We start from the raw sequence: 14231 nt of genomic DNA, 5'->3' as shown, positions 1-14231 counted from the left end.
AAAGGTGGCTTTCTAATTGTCTACCTCCCTTGTAGGCCATCCAATGAAGGTTAGCAAAGTGGTTCCTGAGGCTGCAGGCCCAACCAGAGGACCTGCAGAGATTTCGGGTTGGCAGGACAATGGGACAGTAGTTAGCCCTGCTGCCTCACAGCGCTAGGGACCCGGGTTCGATTCTTGACTTGGGTCACTGTCTGTGTGGAGTTTGCACATTCTCCCCGTGTCTGTGTGGGTTTCCTCCGGGTGCTCTGGTTTCCTCCCACAGTCCAAAGATGTGCGGGTTAGGTGGATTAGCCAAACTAAATTTCCCCTTAGTGTCAGGAGGACTGGCTAGGGTAAATGCATGGGGTTATGGGGATAGGGCCTGGGTGGGATTGCGGTTGGGGCAGACTCGATGGGCCAAATGGCCTCCCTCTGCACTGTAGGATGCTATGATTCCACCAAGTGAGATGAACGCTGCTGAGACAGGAAGGTGAGTGTGAGGATGCCTATCATGGATGCACCCTTTGAAGTGTGATTAAAATTTCAAAATTAAAGAGACCCGAAACCAGTCGGGACATCAGAGTGGAGGAGAAACACCACTAGAGAATTCATTGCTGCTGTGCTTGCAACTTTTCATCCTTGCGGACTGGCCCTGCAGCACATTTGCACCAGCTCTGATGGCCCTCTGGCCTGCTGCGGGGAGATTGCATTCATGGAGCTGTCAGGCTCCACACTCGACAGTTGTCCACTCTGATACTCAGACAATCCTTGCGCAGACCTTGGCACTCGTCCATTAGTCATTTAATTAGCCTAGGTGGCTGCCCACCATTTCAGGGCAAGTAATATTCAGCTGCTGTTCATGCGCCTCTGACAAGATCGCCCAAAGTTGTGAATGCTCAGGCCACCAACCCAACGCCGATGCTCCACTTTTGCTCCTGGTCACACATTTAAACCCATATCTGCGGAATGGGGAAGTTCCATTCACTGTTCCCATTTACCAAATTTCCCAACTGACCTGGGCGGCACGGTGGCACTGTGGTTATCACTGCTGGCCCACAGCATCAGTGACCTGGGTTCGATTCCCGGTTTGGGTCACTGTCCGTGCAGAGTCTGCACGTTCTCCCCGTGTCTGCATGGGTTTCCTCCGGGTGCTCTGGTTTCCTCCCACAGTCTGAAAGACGTGCCATGCTAAATTCTCCCTCAGTGTACCCGAACAGACGCTGGAGTGTGGTGACTAGAGGATTTTCACAGTAACTTCATTGCAGTGTTAATGTAAGCCTTTGATGACACTAATAAAAAAACAGTTAGCACAATATTACTAAAGCAGTCTATTTGAAAACAAGAGCATCAGGAGCTTGGGAACACCACCATCTGTAAGTTCCTTTCCAAGCTTCCTGCATTACAACAGTGACTGCATTGCAAAAGTACTTCATTGGCTACAAAGCACTTTGAGACATCTCGCTCGAGCGAGACCAGAAAATCCCGCCCGAAGTCAATGGACATTCCCATTGTCTGCCCCTCACCCACTCCGATTCTGTGGCAGGCAGGGCAGTAGAATTCCGGTGATCCGGTGGTCATGCAATCTACTATATAAATGTCTTTCTATTTTTTCTATCAAGTCACAGAGCACGAAGGCAGTTCACCTCCACCTTCTCAAGGACAATTTGGAATGGGCAATAAATGCCAGCTTTGCCAGCACGCTTACATCCCATGGAAAAATAAAGGAAATTCAAAGGTCAATGGAAAGGCTGAAGTCAGCGAGAGGATATTAATTTTTGTTTTAAATAACAGTCACTCGACAAAACCACAATGTTATTTGTATCCCTGACAGATAATGAATTATATATTATATACAGTTAATATAGACATATATATATATAAAATACATAGCTACCATGTCTATGGCATCTCAACCTATCACCAACCATGAAGATGTATCACAGTCATTTTGTATGCATATTTATTCCAGTAACTATTATGGGGACGGGTGTGGGAGGTGGGGGAGAGACTTACACCTCTGTTCCAGGCAGAAAATTGCTGATTGACTTGAAAAGAAAAGAAAATCAGACAGGATATGCTTAAAAGAATAAAGAATGATACAGCACAGGAACAGGCCTTTTGGCCCACCAACCCTGCACCAACACATGACGTCTTTCTAAGCTAAAGACCTTTTGCCTCTATGTGGTCCATATCTCTCTATTTCCTGCCTTTTCATGCATCAATTAGCCAATTAGCAAACACTAGTCTGTTTTGTCCATGGCATGACGGTAACAAATCACAACAGAACAGGTAAAGAATGGGGAGGCGACGGCCGAGTGGAATTATCGGTCGACTATTAATACAGAAACTCAGCTACTGTTCTGGGGACCTGAATTCGAATCCCACCATGGCAGATGATGGAATTTGAATTCAATAAAAAAACCTGGAATTAAGAAGTTACTGATGACCATGAAGCCACTGCTGGTTGTCAGAAAACCCCATCTGGGTTCACTAATGTCCTTTCGGGAAAGAAATCTGCCATCCTTATCTGGTCTGGCCTAAATTTGACTCCAGAGCCACAGCAATGTGATTGACTCTCAACTGGCCTCCACGGGCAACTAGGAAAGGGCAATAAATGCTGGCCAGCCAGCAACACCCATATCCCATGAATGAAGAAAATAATAACTAGAATCCCAAACAAATAATTTTCGTACATTTACAATATACATTTTGGAAGTTAATTTCTGAGGATTTTTATTCCTGTTTTTCCAAGGTTTCTGCCGCGCTTCTGCCCGAGCAATGGCTGAGAAGAGGGAGAACCCAGAGCAAAATTCACTTCCTGCGTGTTAAGTGGTCAATTAGTTAATTCCATAGCCTCAAAACAGCTAACTTCTCCCTTGCTGCCTCTGGGCTAAAATCCAGACCAAATGTTGTATAAGTGCACATGTGTCAAGAAAGGCCAGAGAAAGAACTATCCAGTCTGCTCCATCTAGTTAACTCTACAACCATGCAAAGTGCTCACTTCCCAAACACACATTTCCTGGAAGAAGTAGCATATAATAGAATAGATTCATAGAATCCCTACAGTGCAGAAGGAGGCCATTCAGCCCCTCAAACCCAAGCCAACAACAATCCCACGCAGACCCTATCCCCGTAACCCCACATATGTACCCTGCTAATCCCCCTGACACTAAGGGGCAATTTAGCATGGCAATCCACTTACCCTGCACATCTTTGGACTGTGGGAGGAAATCTGAGCACCCGGAGGAAACAGACATGGGGAGAGCATGCAAACCCCACACAGACAGTTACCCAAGGCCGGAATTGAACCCAGGTCCCTGGCGCTGTGGGGCAGCAGTGCGAACCACTGTGCCACCCTGACAGAGAACGAAACCTGTGACAAACTCAAGGAAAACTCCGGGAAATCTCATAACTCCTCAAAGCGATCAAGCAATCTGTAGGAGACCCGCACTGTTCCTGACTAATCACCATCACGAATAACTACAATTTACTGCCTGTGAATGGAAATGTCCTCTTCTCCCTTAACGGTCTATAACAAAGGTCAGAGGTTGTAAGGTCAGTCATTTGTAGATTGACAGGTGTGCCTGTCATATATAATTGGGTAGCAATGAAAGTATTTTTTAAGAATTCAATTCATATTACTGGCTTCTATAGCTTCTCAATTACACTAGATTACAACGGCCTTGCAGAAATCTGGGGACTTATTAATTTTTCTGAAATTCAATAACAAGCTTGTGCCAACGCTTGTCTCAGTAGGGGCACTTGTAATTGTGTGCAGTATGTAAAGTGGATGATGGCGAATCAGTAAACCATTTTACATCATGACCAATCTGTGTTTCCATTAACTTCAATGGAAATAAAAGTCAGATGCAAAACAGGCTGCTGGCTCTCTATCATCCACTTTCCACTATCGCACAAAGTCAAAATTATCCCCTGTCTACTCAGTGCAACCAGCTTGTAATAACTTCAGCCTCCCTCATTCATATGTCAGGTCACATCTTCTGTAATAGCATTTTGACTTGATATTAGTTTGGAAGATTAAGGGAATGCAACAGTGCAATAGCTGAACATTCTGACGGCCATACGCAGAATGAATAAGCAGAAACACCCCACACACCATTCCTGATTCCCTTCATGCTAGCACGGCTAGGGGCCAAAACGTCCGGCACAGAGTGGAAGGGAAAATTAGTGTCAAGTCACCTCCGCCTTATTTACTTCCCTGTTCAAGATCAACACCGTGGAAGGCTAGAGAGCAGGTATCTTCCCAGGTATTGCTAAAGAAATGGGACAGAATGAGCTAAAATAAGGGATGAACTCCACAAAATGAAATGAGGATTTTATTTTAAGAATTTGATTGGGAGCTCCAATGAATAGAACCATATGCCGGAATTCTACCGCCTCGCCTGCCATGGAAACAGAGCGGGCGGGCGGCAGACAATGGAAATGTCCGTTGACCTCGGGCGGGATTTTCCGGTCTTGGGTCGAGCGAGGCTGTAAAATCCCACCCATTGAATCATAGCATCCCTATCGTGCAGAAAGAGGCCATTTAGCCCATCGAGTCTGCACCAACAATCCCACCCAGGGCCTATCCCCGTAACCGCATGTATTTACCCTACTAATCTCCCTGACACTAAGGAGCAATCTAGCATGGCCAATCCACTTAACCCGCACATCTTTGGACTGTGGGAGGAAACCGGAGCACTCGGAGGAAACCTATGCAGATAAGGGGAGAGCATGCAAACTTCACACAGACAGTCATCTGAGGCCGGAATTGAACCTGGGTCCCTGGCACTGTGAGGCAGCAGTGCTAACCACTGTGCCACCGTGCAACTCACAGAGTCGAAAAGCTAGATCAGCCTGTGCAGCAAGTGTTAAACTTCAGTCATCACATTACCTCACAATCATGTGTAATTTTAGACTTACAATCATGCATTTACAGATATAAGACTTGACTCAGCTGATATATTTCAAATCCAAGCCATGTCACCATCAGTCCACTTAAGGTTTCATATAGGATAAGAATTAGGACGATTTCTTCTTTGCAGAACTTGATAAAATCTCCTCATCCTCTTAACCTGTCTAGGAATCCCACCTTGCCAACAGCACATTGGAATAAGAGACTTATTCATCGCGGATCTCATTGGTTTCCTCTTAGCAAGTATTGCCAGCATACCCTCATGAAAAGGGAATCGGGATATTTGTCAAGATCTGGGCTCTTTTCTGGTTGCTTTATGATAAGATTGTGAAACTGTAAACTGTTTTTTCTCCCTTCCCCTCCCTCTCTATGGTGTGTGTGTGTTTTTAAGACTCTGAAGTCAGAGAAGTTTACACCAAGTATTTATGAAGATGGTGCTGAATTCTGCCACTGTGTGATAATGGCAATAACACGATGAACACAAGCTTAAAAGAAGAGTGATGTATATGAGGAATTTCAGGGAAAGAAAAGCAGAAGCGAAATGGGGGCCCTCTGCAACAGCTGCTGTTGCATGAAGCTTACAGATCGGCAGACGACTGCACTGACTGAAGAACGTTATAAAATTCCACGCACTGTGGCCTGAGAAACTATCATTTCTTATGCAGTGTCTCAAGTAGGCTTGCATTAACACTGCAATGAAGTTACTGTGAAAATTCCCTAGTCGCCACACTCCGGTGCCTGTTCAGGTACACTGAGGGAGAATTTAGCATGGCCAATGCACCTCACCAGCCCGTCTTTTGGACTGTGGGAAGAAACTGGAGCACCCGGAGGAAACCCATGCAGAAACAGAGAGAATGTGCAGTCTCCGCACAGACAGTAACCCAAGCCAGGAATTGAACCTGGATCCCTGGCTCTGTGAGACAGCAGTGCTAACCACTGTGCCACCAAGTCACATATGTGAATGAGTATTCATAATTTTCTTTTAAATATGTAGGTTTATAACCTGCTTTTGCCTCAGTGAGCTGGGATTGTTGCTATGGCATCGCCACCATGTTCAAGCGCGAATTCATTGTGAGTCAGTTGGGTCGGACGTCTCTGATGGTATATTTAAATCATTGATCTTAAAATTGGAGCAAATTGTTACATTGTTGCTTAATGGCTACGTGTTGGTCTACTTTCCAGTCATTTTTGTTTGCCTGTACAGATTAAAAGCCAAAACATCATGGGAGTAATTTTAGAGTATATGCTGGAGCTGGGGCACCCCATAGAATCATGTAGCACTGAACCATATTGCTGTTCCTTTACTGTCACTGGGTCAGAGGCCTGGAACGCCCTCCCTAAGTGCACTGTGCGTGTACCTGTACCACACAGACAGCAGCCGTTTATGAAGGTAGCTCACCAACACCTTGTCAAGGGCAATTAGAGATGGGCGGTAAATGTTGGCCCTCACATCCCATGAACAAATTAAACTAAGGGAAGTCATTCAGCCCTTTCTGCTTGTGTTAGCCCTTTGAATGTGTCATCCAATTAGTCTCAGTCCCCTCACACTTTCCTCATAGCCTAGCACTTTTTCCCCCTCTTTTCAAGTATATATCTTGTAATGTCCTAACTATGCTGCAGGTTTTATACAAAAAGAGAAGATGTGGGAGGCGATCTTACCTTCTCACCCCGGTAAGATCACAAAAGAGCTGAAATATTGGGTTCACGCCCCGATTTCTTGCCTCTTGCGATCTTATCAGCACCAATATCCAGCAAGATCAGCCTTGCACCCAAAAAAGTCATGAGGCTGATTATAATATTTAAATTCCATGGTATGTAGAGTTTAACTATTACAAGTGAGCCCAAGATAGAATCATCCAGGCTCGCTTGCCTTGGCAGCCTCGCTGGTGAAGGTTATCAACAGCGAGGATCATGTACAATCCCCATCAACGAGGACCTGGCATGATGGCCTCGCCAGTAGTAGTGGAGGCCATTCTGGCCCCGCTGGGAGGTTGGGGGCATGGGGGGATGCCCTTTGGGAAATGCTAAACTGACACTGCCAGCCTGACACCCTGGCAGTGCCCACTGGACACTGGGCAGTGCCAAGGGGTGGGGCCTGAGGGAGCAGGGCCTGAAGGGGTGGGACCTAAGCAGAAGTGGGCGGGGGGACACTGTGCACTCTGCAACTGGGATTTGTGAGGGGGAATACTGTGCACTCTGCCACCGGCAATCGCTCAGGACTGGGTGTGATCAGTCAGTCCATGCGGGGGGGGGCGATTGGCTAGCCCGTATGGGGGGAGGGGGCGTGATCGGCTGCGGAGCTCAGAAATAGTGGAGAGGTGGGCAATTGTGTGCAGAGCCCAACTATAGCTTGGGGGAGGCAGTGGCCAATCTCCCTATTCTGTGCTGTTGCACAGAACGGAAGGATCTGTACATGCGCAATGGCGCCCTCCGCTGCAATCTGCTGGCTTTGGGTGAGCTTAGGCCCGGCCACCTCCCCCTGCTGCTGGGAAACAGATCTTGCCTCATTTTCTTGCCTCAGAATGTGGTAAAATTGGATTTTTAAATCGCCCAAAAAAATCGGTGCAATTCTCTCCCGTTTTCATGTTCGTTCAGCATTATTTTAGTAAGATTGCCCCGGTGGTTTGCACATGTAAATTCAAACTAACAATAACAGACCTATTGAAAGAGATGTTGCCTATACAGAATACAAACTGAAACTAAAAGCAGTAGCCTCTGAAACACTCCAATGACATCACCAACTAATCATGTCATCTGCTCTTGAAACAATTGTGCAACGAATTAAATAAATAACATATCTAATCCTCGACCAATGTTGCTGTCGAATCTGCTTCCACCACTCTTTCTAGGAGTGCATTTAAGATTATAACATCTTATAGTGCAAAAATATTCTACTCTGGTTGTTTTGCCAATTGCTTTAAATCTGTGTGCTTTACTTACTGATTCATCTGCAGCGGAAAATATTTCCCTTACTCACTCAAAGAAAACCCCTCATAATTTTGAACACTTCTAGTAATCTCAGTTAACCTACTCTGCTCGAAGAAGGACAATCTTAGCTTCTCAAGTCCTTTTACATAACTGAAGTTCCTCGCTAGCTGTTTTGTCCCTGATTTTCTGATGAGTATTAACTCCAGGCGAAAGACCAGCTATCAAATCACACTCAGAAAATTGGCCCCGGTATGTAGCTTAAGTTTGGGGAGAAAAGAAATTGAAAGTACATTGTGCACGCTACATTATTAATTCCCAGCACAAATGCAACAGTCAGGTATGTCTAGGGAAATAGAACGGAGTCTAGTGTCTCTTAATTTACCACTAACTGTTTCAGTTACATCAACAGCAGCCAGACACTGAATTATTCCAAAGTTTTATTCTGCAGGGAATGAATGAGAAATATGTCAGATGGAAATCTAAAGGAATTTTTCAACATAATAAGGAGCACAAAAGCATTCCACTTAAAAGTCGTCCTCGATAAATGAGGAACTATGAAGTGCATATTGGTCTCCAAACCTATTATAGGAAGGACATAAATTAAATGGTGATGTTGCAGGATAGATGTTACCATGATGATGAGTTACAGTTTGGAAAAGATTTGAAATGTGAGGATTGAGAAAGTCAATTCGAGACTTAAATGAGGGCTTCAAAATTATGGTAGGTAAGTAGTGATAGGCTTTTTTTTTTACATGATTGGCAAGATCATAAAAAAAGGCACAAATTTAAGATAATCTCGGAAGGGGGAATTTAAGATAATCTCAAAAGAAGGAGGCTTGTAAAAAATCCTTACAAGGAAGATGGTTAGAATGTAGAATTTGATGTCACCAACCATAGTTGAAGCAGGTGCCATAAGTACATGTAGAAGGGACATAGAGTCGATGTGGGTGGGGGAGGGGGGGTTGTGGGGGTGGGGGGAAGTTGAAAACATTTATGTTTAAGAGTGTAGGGAGAAAACAGGAAAGTGGGATCAGACTGGATCGCTCATATTGGAGAAAAAGATACATACAGGTTTGATGAATGACCCAATTTTATGCTATAACATTCTATCTGACTTTGAACCTTGTTCAGATGAATGAAAGAAAAAAATCCTCCAATTGTTGGCTGCAATAATCCCATTTAAAAGTAGTTTGGGAAACATCAACTATTAGATTTGGGCCTAATTCTGAAGACTAGCCTTAAATTGACAGTAAGATGATAATCCCACTTTGAGAACCGGCCGTCGCCATTGTGAATGAGCTATAATGTTGCACTGGTATAGCAGAAGGGTCTTGCTGAGGTTGAAGGTGAAATACATTGATAAAACAGTACCATACCTCGCAAAGTTCACTTGATGATGACTTTGGGCACCTATGCCAGAGGAGTAAGTACACGACCTCATGGTAACATCCCTACTCCAAGCATTGGTATCTAATAGACTATGTCATCATCTGAGCGAGGGACCACAAAGATGTCCGCATCACCCACGCCATAACTGGAGACGATGACTTTTGGACTGACAATTCGCTCTACCATCTCCATCCACCTGGCCTCAAACCGGCTGAGGCAGAAAAAAACTCTGCCACAGGAGTACCAATATCACTGGACTCAGAGACCTTGAGAAAAAAGATCTACTCAACCGATGCCTCACAATTAACGTGGCAATGACCAATGAGCCAGAGCCACAGAGTGTCCTCAACACCTGGTCTGCCCTAAAAGCTGCCATAGTCAGCATCTGCAAGCTCAAGCTCTCCACCAGGAAATACCAAAACTGGTTCAATCCAGGAGATCCAGGATCACTTAGACTGCAAATGCAAAGCTTTCCTGAACTGGCAGCTCCGTCAAAACCTGATCAGGAGAAGTTACCGAAGGCCAAAGTGCTACAAAGAACCCATGGCCTAAAGGATAGATGGTGGGTGGAAAGAGCACAGGACACTCAGCAACCCGCTGACAACCACAACATGCATGGTTAATTCAACACAATTAAAACCATCTACAGTCCGAGCACCCCACCTCCCAACCCCACTGAGGTCCAAAGCCTGAGAGGTGCTCAGAGAGACAGTGAATGCCCGCTAGAGAGACCACTTTGAGGACCTCCTCAACCAAGATGCAGTCTTCGAAGCAAGTTTCCCTGACACCATCCCACAACATGCCATCTGCCACCATCTCAGCACAACCGCAGCTCACCATGAGGTCAAAAAGCCACCCGACAGCTGAAAAACAACAAGGCCTCCAGCATAAATGGAATCTCCACTGAAGTACTAAAATATGGCAGAGAGGCACTCCTGACTCAAATCCATGATTTCATTTCCATTATCTGGAAGGAAGAGATTACGCCGGGAGATCTCAGAGACACTGTAATTGTGAAACCAAAAGAGAAAATTCTGGAAAATCTCAGCAGGTCTGGCAGCATCTGTAAGGAGAGAAAAGAGCTGACGTTTCGAGTCCAGGTGACCCTTTGTCAAAGTGCTTTGACAAAGGGTCATCTGGACTTGAAACGTCAGCTTTTTCTCTCCTTACAGATGCTGCCAGACCTGCTGAGATTTTCCAGCATTTTCTCTTTTGGTTTCAGATTCCAGCATCTGCAGTAATTCGCTTTTATCTACTGTAATTGTGACCACCTTCAAGAAAGGAGATAGGCCTGACTGTGGAAATGACAGAGGGATTTCCCTACTCTCTACCACAGAAAGGGCATTGTGAAAATCCTCCTCCACTGTCTCCTTCCAGTAGCTGACGTGCTCCTCCCTGAGTCTCAGTGCGACTTTATCCATCAAGAGCCAGAATGGACATGATCTTCAGCTTGTGACAATTCCAGGGAAAGGGCAGGGAGCAGCATCATCCTCTGTACATAGCCTTCTTCGATCTCACAAAGGCCTTCCACTCTGTCAACCATGAGGGATTGTGGAATATCCTCCTCACCTTTGGCTGCCCACAGAAATTTTTCACCATCCTCCACTTGATCCACAATAGCAAGCAAGCCGTGATCCTCACCAACAGAACCATCACAGACCAAATGCAAGTGCAAACCGGGGCCAAGCAGAATGCATCTTTGCACCACAATTCTTCTCCATTTTCCTTACTACAACACTCCACTCCATCACCTTGAAGCTCCCAGCTAGAGTGGAGTTAATCTACAGGTCTAGCGGGAAGCTGTTCAACCTCCAACGTTTCCAGGCTAGAACCAAGACCACCTCAACTTCTATCATCAAGCTGCAGTATGCAGACGATGCCTGCATCTGTGCACACTCAGAGGCTGAGCTACAAATCATCATTGACATGTTCAAAATCAATATTTTGCCTCAATTTTCATGGCGGAGACATGAGTACCAATCCAATAGTAACAGAAAATGCAAAGGTTATAGAAAGGGATGGAACTTAGAACTATCATCATCATTCAGTAAAAAGCACTGAACAGACTATTGGGATTGAAGACAGGGAAGTCCACAGGGCCTGGTGGCCAACATCCTTCGGTCTTAAAGGAAGTGGCGTGGGGTTACTGCATCCAAAATTCCAATATTCCAAAATTTCCTGGATCGGGGAATGATTCCGGTGGAATGGAAAATTGCTTACATAACACCCTTATTCAAAAAGGGAGAGAGGCAAAATGTAGGAAACTATAGGTCAATTAGTTTAACATCTGTCGTTGGAATATTTGTTAGAATCTATTATGCAGGAAGTCAATATGCAATCTATCAGAGCCAGCATAGCTTTATGAAGGGTAAATCATGTTTGACTAATTTGTTTGAGTTCTTTGAAGATGTAACAAGCAAGGTGGATAATGGTGATCCTGTAGATGTAGTATATCTGAACTTCCAGAAGATTAATACACAAGGTTAGTACACATGGGATTAGAGGTAACTTATTCGCTTGGATAGAGGATTGGCTAACCAACAGAAAGCAAAGTTGGGATAAATGGGTCTTTTTCGGGTTGGCGAGATGTAACTAGTGGGGTGCCACAGGATTCGGTCCTCAGACCCCAGCTATATACAATCTATTTTTATGACTTGGATGCAGGGATAGATAGATAGTATAGCCAAATTTACAGATGACATTAAATTAAGTGGGACCGTAAGTTGCGATAGTGAAATAGGAAATTTACAAAATGGATCAATGGGTTAGGTGAATGGGGCAAAAATTTGGAAGATGAGTTTAACGCAGATAAGTGTGAGGTTATCCATTTTGGGAGGAAGAATACAAAGGCAAATTATTATCTAAATGGAGATAAACTTCAGAGTGCTTTGGTGCAAGGAATGATCATCTATAGATTCAGTATGTCAGTGTGATATAGTTGATGTATATCTGAATATTCTCTTTTTCCCTTTCCTGAGAAAAGACTTTAACTTATATAGTTCTTTTCATAACACCAGGATACCCTGAAGCACTTTACTTATTCACTGTTAGACATTTCCATTCTCTATCACCATTTTTTCCAGCATTCTTTCTTGATTGAATGAAAATATCATTGGAATCATTCATTTTGTTTACTCTGAAATCTATCAACACTGACAGTACTTTAACATTTGTCTCTCCCCTCCCTGTTTTCCTCTTACCAGGGTAGCTAGCATTGACTCCATGGTTAATATGGGTTTTGTTAATGTGTTGACTCAGCCCATGTGAATCTTGAAAGAGCCCGGCGTGGATAGAATTTCACTCTGCTTCTCTCATTTCCTTGCCACTTTAACAAGCCTGAGGTGTTGACTTTCACACTTTGCTGAGGACTGTGATCCTACAAAGAATGTTCTTCCTTTCAGAACAACTTCAAGAGATGTCAGGACTTGACTGCTGCCATGCCAAAAGGCTTCGCATCTCCACGATAATGCACTGTGATGGCTCAACCGACTTACGCAAGATTTATTCCCTTTCTCCCAAAGACATACTGATCTATGTGAAGGCAAACTGTAATGTGTTCAAATCCTCAGAATGACATCAGTTTTTATGGGAATGTTGTCCTGGGATCAGGATTATGTCTAAGTCAATATTTTTATGCCTTCTTTGGGATTTTTTAAAGAAGAAATGTGTAGAGGATGTCTTTTCCAGCCCTTCCCACCCATGGAGTTGGCAAGCTGCCACAGCGAATTCCCCTATGGTAGGATGGGTAAGCCATGCCAACTGCCATGGACATTGAGGAGACCAGAAAACCTGCCAGCAGCCAAGGGTGAGCCACCTTCTCCATTGGAAAACACGCTGCAGGGGTCTGGAAAATCCCACCTCAATTGCTGTTCTGTTCCCTTCCTTTTGAACTGAAAATTAATTCTTACAAACATCCTGCTTTTCTCAACAGACATCAGGATGATTCCACCCCCAAGCATCGGGATGACACTCTCTCTCCCCCCACCTTCCCCACTCCAAGTATCAGGGTGGCAGCCCCCCAACCTCAAAGGCATTGGGCACTCCCAATCCTGGCCCCACCCAAAGGCATCGAACACTTCTCCCCATGCCAGAAGCATCAGGGCATTCCCCCACATCCCCCCTGCCCCACCACTCATAAATTGGGCTCAGAGCGGGATCGCCCCGGCACTGCTACCCTGGCATTGCTGGACATGTCCCTCACCACCGAGGGGCTATGCATACCCGTGCATTTTTGAAAACAGTAGCGACGTCACACGGGTTGGGTGGGAAGATAGATTGAGGGCAGAACTAGTGGCATCAATCCCGCTAATGATATTATAATGGATGGTCATATATGCAAATCAGGATTGTGCCCTTCTTGGGCACGAACCTGATTGCAATATTGGAGGGAGGCAAGGCAGATCCCAAATGAAATTTTACCGGTGCAAATCCCATTTTCAGCCTCTCACGAGATTTAGTGGCCGCTGTTTCTCTCTCCACAGATGCTGCCAGTCTTTCTGAGCTTTTCCAGAACTTTCCATTTTTATTTCTGCCATGTCTTTCTCTCTGTCTGTGTCTCAGTAGAGCAGCTGTCCCTCACTGTGGAATGGTCTGATAACCGTCATTCAATTTTAATAGGCTTCTGTTTGAGTTTGACCCCAATGGCAACTAGACTACATAGGTATGTCTCTGAGCTGGAATGCTTCCAAAATTCCCAACCTTTCCTTAAATTGAAGGAGATATTTTAAAACATAACTGTCTTGTAAAGTCTGGCATTCATAAGACCGCCCTGATTTTAAGGACTGCCCATCCTGAACACTTCTAAGAATATGGCCCAGTACCTTTCACAAGCTCAGCCTAAGCAGGAGTAAGCAAAAGCCCATCATCTGGAGGTTGGTGCCTGGCCCTTTAAAAAGCACTGTGGGAGTGGGTACAGATGGGGGATGTGTGTTGTGTCTCATGTTGCTGAACACCTGATCAGCTGGGAGTGATCTGACAGACGTTATTCATATATGTGCAAAGTTCCTGAAACTAACATCAA

The sequence above is a fragment of the Mustelus asterias genome, chromosome 8 (assembly GCF_964213995.1).
Source record: "Mustelus asterias chromosome 8, sMusAst1.hap1.1, whole genome shotgun sequence".
NCBI lineage: Eukaryota > Metazoa > Chordata > Chondrichthyes > Carcharhiniformes > Triakidae > Mustelus > Mustelus asterias.
The sequence above is the reverse complement of the archived record's forward strand: the minus strand, read 5'-3'. Positions refer to the sequence as shown.